Source organism: Pteropus alecto, unplaced genomic scaffold (genome assembly GCF_000325575.1).
Source record: "Pteropus alecto unplaced genomic scaffold, ASM32557v1 scaffold14, whole genome shotgun sequence".
Classification (NCBI taxonomy): domain Eukaryota; kingdom Metazoa; phylum Chordata; class Mammalia; order Chiroptera; family Pteropodidae; genus Pteropus; species Pteropus alecto.
Genome location: NW_006436810.1, coordinates 2,525,636 through 2,531,978, shown reverse-complemented (window position 1 = coordinate 2,531,978; position 6,343 = coordinate 2,525,636).

Here is a 6,343-nt window from a genome sequence, read left to right as displayed (position 1 = left end):
CCTGGTCTTTCTAGGTGGTCTCCCATCCAAGTACTAGCCAGACCCAACCTTGCTTAGCTTCCAAGAGAGACATCGGGCTTGTTCAGGGTGGCGTGGCCTAAGACTCAATCTCTATTTTCTAATCACCTGAGATCCATTTAAATTGTTCTGCCTAAATGTTAAGAAACATTCTATTTTTGATTAAAAATATCAATGTAACCTAACACATATCCTGGTTCAATTTTAGTTCTTTACCTTAAACTGAAGGAAAGGATTATGTATGTGTGTATGTATCATATATAATATCTGTGTGTGTATGTATACTTACTCTATGAAATCGTGCTAGGGCTTGAGGGGAATAGTGATTACAATATTACTTTACAGTATTTGGTATTCTGTGCTATTTTTGTATAGTAAAATAATACTATTTTTGTTAGTATAATAACATGATTTGGGTATGTTAAAATATGCCAAATCTGAAACATTATATCTAGAGACACACTCAGACATTGACTTTACATTAATATCTTGACTCTGACAAGATGTTTAGAAAACATCCTCTCTACTTCCATAATCTCGAAAGAGAAGAAAATGCCAATTCAAAAAGCAACACTTCTTTATATTATGAATAACATTTTCTCTGATTTAATAACCTACTACACAAGCCAAATATGAACATGATGATAAGCTAAAATAAAATATAACAGAATCTCCAAAAATACTAGAAGAAATAAAATAATATTAAGGTGACCAGAAATGTGTTTTTTAATAGAACATTAGCTTGCTATAACCTCAGCTTATTATAACAGCTACTATAGTTTTAGCCACAGAATTCACACCCTTTCCCTCCAAATAATTCTATATGTCACTTCAAACAAAAGTTGGGATTATTTTTCTAAGGATCACAGAAGAGAAAAATATTCAGAGTTAGCTCATAACTACCTTTTCACCATTCCCTGAATTTGTACAGTTATAAAGAGCTTTTATAGCAGCTGGAAAACTATACAAAAATGGACTTGTGACTCTACAATGGCATCAATAATAAACTTTATATTTCATATTAATTTTTTAAGAAATAACTAACTAACATTTATTGTAAGCTTTCCACAGTAAAAATGTCTTCATTTTAATAGTCTTTAACTTATTAAAGAATGGCCATTTAGTTTATCCACTACTAATCTATAATAAAATAATAATGTATAGGTCTACATATATTTTTCATAATTGTACATTTTATTTGATATTTGGTAATAGTTTATATATTTCTGTTTTAAATGTATTTTCTCTTTAATTATTTTTTTATTTTTGTATTTAAAACAGTTTTTGATGAAATTACAGTATTAATATGTAGAATAAACACCAAGTATTAGTACTATCTTTCTTCTCATTACTAAAATACTTAGTGGAAAAGTTAGTAACTGAAAAGTAGATTTTTATCTTGAAGGACCTTAATGTCTGCTATTCTTAGTCAATATAAATATCAGGAGTAGGGGGATGATATACCTCAGTGAGACCCACATTTCATGTCAACTTTCAAATTATCGACTGGCCATGATAGAGAAAATACAAACACTAAATTACAGTAGAAGTAGAGAAAGGAAAAGAATGAATCAAGAATTAGATTTAAATCCCAGGTTTGATTTTTAAAAAACTGTACCTCATGGAACCTCTTTGAGATTAATCTCCTTAATTTTAAATTTGGACAAGAGAATTTACCCTCTCAGTTATCAGGATTAAACTAGTTTGTGCGGGTAAGGTACTTAACATAGTATCTGACAGATAGTCAATGCCCAATAAAACTGAGTACTGCTTTTCAATTGAAATACCAAAAAAGAGACACAAAGACTAGAAGAATTATTTAAAATACAGCATCTGAAATAACATATTCTTGGGTGAATAAAAGCAAAGAGCTGAAATGTAAACAGTGAATAACGGGGACAAGAAATAGAGTGAAAGCATCTTGGGTCAAAATTTTTATCAGACTTTTAAATTTATTTATTCTGAAGTTATGTTCATTTAGAAACTTATTCAGTCTATTTTTTTCTGTTATAATATTGTGGATTGATACTCTTCATCTTTAAAATTCTGTCATGTAAATCCATAATTTTTTGCAGACTTGTTTTTAAATATTAATAATCTTATGAAGGTCAAATTTCTAGACAAAAATACTGAAAGTACTTTTCCTTAAAAGATAATCTCAAATTTATATAAATAATACCAACATTTATAAAAAGTTGATGTCAGAGGGGATGCCTCATTTTACATATGATAAGTTGGGGCCCCAGAAGTGCAATGGGTCCTCTTCAAGTGCAGAGAAAGGTAGCAATAGAGCTAGGAACAGGAATCGGATCTTCTAAATCCTAAACCCACATGCTCTATTAATTTGTATTTTCTTTGTAAACTAAAAAATGTAAGCTGAGCTTGAACGTAATTCATCATTACTATTTTATTTATTCTACAAATATTTGAGCATCAAGAGGATAGAGTAAGAGGCATCTGAGCAGCTTCTGCATTACAGAATCAAACTAAGACGAATGGCAAATAGCATGTTAGAAAAATCTTTATCAATATTAGTAATCAATGAGATATAAGCTAAATTAATGTCATGTGACTTTAGGCTAATCAAGAGTTAACTAAGCAAGGCAAGCTCACTGGAACTATAAAACTGCTTAGAGGTTTCTGTGTGTAGTTTCAAATCACCAAAAAAAGTGATTTTTTAAATATAATTTCAACGTGGGAGAATTATTCAGTCAAAAAGGATGGCTCTTTTGGCATACTTTAAAAATTCAGTCATCAGAAAATAAAGTGCCAAGATGGCCCCCAAGATTTCCTATCCTCTGATGTACAGCCTCTATCTAATCTCCTCTCCTTCAGTGTACATGAGGCCAGTGAAATAGGATGAGAGATCACTTTCATGACTGAATTACTAAACAAGTGATTTTTAAGTCAATCAAAAGGGAGATTATCCCTTTCGGGGTGGGCCTGACCTAAGGAGCTGATCCCTTTAATAGAAGGCATAGTGTTAGAGAGACATTCTCTTGCTGTCCTGGAAGAAAGCAAATAGCCATGTAGTGAACTGCCTCTGGAGGGTGTCATGTGACTGGGGACCTCAAAGGCAGCCTCTAGGAGCTGAGAGCTACCCCTTCTCCTACTCTCCTACCCCAGAGAGCCAGCATAAAAATTGAGACCTTGGTCCTAACAACAGTAAAGAAATTATTTCTACCCAACAATTTGAAAGTTTGAAAGTGGATAGTTCCCTAGTCAAACCACCACATTAGGATGTACATAAACTGACACCTTGATTTGAGTCTTTATAAGACCCCAAACAGAGTACTCACTTAAAATGTGCCAGATTCATGGAAAAATGTGAGATATTAAAGGCAGTGGGGGCACACTGAATTCTCTTATGAACATAACTAAAGTGCTTTACAAAGCAAGAAAGGATTGTTACCCTACCTGTGCTGCTGCACCTTTGATTTCCCCTGAGAACATGGTCAAATACTTCTCATATGCTAAACATGTTGGTTAGCTGACATGAATGCAGGCAACTCCGAACACAGAGCTTATCATACTTCTTATATTCTAAGCAAAATAATATACAAAATAGTAGTAACTATTAGTTATTTTCTATAATATCATATATTCTTTATACATTTTACTTTCATCCTCACAATAAGTAGAAAAGGACATTTTAATTATTTATTAAAATGAGAAAACTAAGCATGAGAAGAGGTAAGTTATTTGGTGAAGGATTTGATAAAGATCACAAGGCTATTAGATTATAGATGCAGACACAAATTCAGGTCTGTCTGCTCTAAAGCTGGTATTATTTCCATGATTTCATGTTACTGTGCTAAGGGGAATTTCAGTCCATAAAAGCGGCAGAGAATATCAATAAATACTAGAGAACTTCAAACCAGATAATTCTTTGTTCCTATGGGCTACAGTACTACAAAATATAATGCCTTGAATCTATCTATACCATAACATGATATGACAGTATAAAATGCTCTTATATGTAATACTGTCCTGATCAACTAATTGCTTAATGCATTCATGTAATATAATTGAAGTAAAAATATACCCTGAATTATACCCTGCTCTGGTCAGGGAAATTTATGCTTATTGTTATAATTCATGAAATTCTCAAATCCTATTTATAAATTCATAGAGACTGTAATATATTTAATAGAACTTTTATAATAAATTATTTATTCTATACCATATAAATAAATGAAAAATATTTTTGTACTCTGAATTCAAATACTTTCTCCATTCAGTATTTTGTGTTGTATAAATTTAAGAAAGCTCTTACTAAGCAATTTCATTCAGAGTTTTTTAGTCAAGGCTTTAAATAAGTCATTCTGAAATGCATCTCTTCAAAAAGGCCTTCTCTATTCGTTTCCTCCAGGATTATTATAACAGGCTATTAAAGTTTCTCAGGCACTTAAAGGCATCAAATTATTATCTCCTTTATTTTATTTTATAAAACAATTCAAGCTGTTAAATTCTTACACAGCTTGACTATATGGCTATTTATATTTAGAAAAATGTTAATTCTCAAACTGAATAAGGATCCTGAAGAGAAGAGAAGGACAGTTATCCAAGGATGACCGCATTTTTTTTTTTTTTTGGCAATCTTTGCTTATCAATAGTTACTCTCAAGCATTCAGCTTTATAGTACATAAATATAGTACATAACATAAATCTAAATCACTGCAGTGTTTCTCTTGATGTTGCATCAAATCCACTGTGACTCGTTGCATAAGTCAAATAACCTTTATTCTTTTTCACCCTCTTCCTTATGTCCTGCTCCTCTAGACACTGAAAATTAAAATAATAAAATGCTCAAGGAGTATTCTATGATTGAAAAGATATATTAAATCCTCTTAAAAGAAAGAACATTCATAGGCAGCTGCAAGCAAAATCATTGAAGTGTGTGTGGATAACATATAGCACCTGAGAACTATAAAATCTCAGGGAAGGCACTGAAAAGCTAAATATGTTTGCCTGTTTCCACATCATTAGACAGGAATTCTTACTCTTATTCCAACAGTCATTGCTGCAACAGCCACACACAGCAGCCAGCCATTCATTTATCAACTGAATTATTTCATTGCTTAATTGGGAAAAAACACACCTGCAAAGATGATCATGACATAACAAATAAGAGATGCTTCTCAGATTGGAAGAAAATGTTGAACCAAGCAATTAGTATTTGGGAGATTAAACAACTAGAATGTAGGAACTTTCCACTTGTTTAGTTATAAAAGTAAGCACGTACCAAGAGATTAAAATAAATCAGAGTGGGCTTAAAAAAATCTAGCTGTAGATTTAGAAAGTCTCTTGACCTAAAGGAAATAATAGCAACCTGCAGGGATTCAATAAATTCTCAATAAGCTAACAGCAAGAAACAAAGATGTTACCCATTAAAAGTATCTTTCTATTTGGCCACAAAAGCATTGCATTATAGATTAGTAGCTATGCTACTTATACATTACTTAGGCAAATATTAAAATTAGACTGCATTCCCTTGGCAGCCGTCAGCTGACAAGAAACGGGCCTTTTAGAGGTATACACAGAGGCAAAGGGAAATGATCCTAGAATTAATGAACACATGGATAATGAAGAGTTCATTACATGACTTTGGCTACAGGAAGATGCTTGAATTGCTGTTAATTTATTGAAGTGGGCACCAACACTGTGTTTTGAGGGTTAGCCAGAAAATGAAGCAGGTGACATGAAATAATGCAAACCAGCAAAATGTGTGATTATAAAGACTGTTTATGAAATAGAATTTTTTGCGAGACTAATTATTTGCAAAGCTGTACTGTGCACTTAGTCTAACTCCTTTTCTATCCTTGACTTAGATGAAATTTGCTCGCATAATAGGTAAAACCATTTTACTAAAATATATAGCATTTTTTCTATTTCAATTTCACTTTGGTTATAAAACTGAATGGAAATCTACATATTTATATATCAACCATTAGTGTAGATTGGGTTTACATATAAGCTTTTTCTACTTCTTTTGCTTATGAGTGATTTTTAAAGTCTGGTGAATAGAAAGCTATTCCATAAAGTGCTTAACTAAATGAATTTATTTCCACCTGCATAATTTCGGAAGCTCAATTACATATTTTATCTGTTGAGATGCCTGCAGTTGTCTCTGCTTCTTTGGAAGGTAGATTGTTTTCAATGACTGACCGTTATAGTGTAAATTCTTTATGTTATACCTAAAGTTTTCTATATATTGCAAGTATTTCCAGTTTATATGAGATGAGAAAATAATTTGTAAGATAAATACAACGTATATTTATAAAATCTTTTATACTTTTCTAAAGCCTCAATCTAAATTACATTC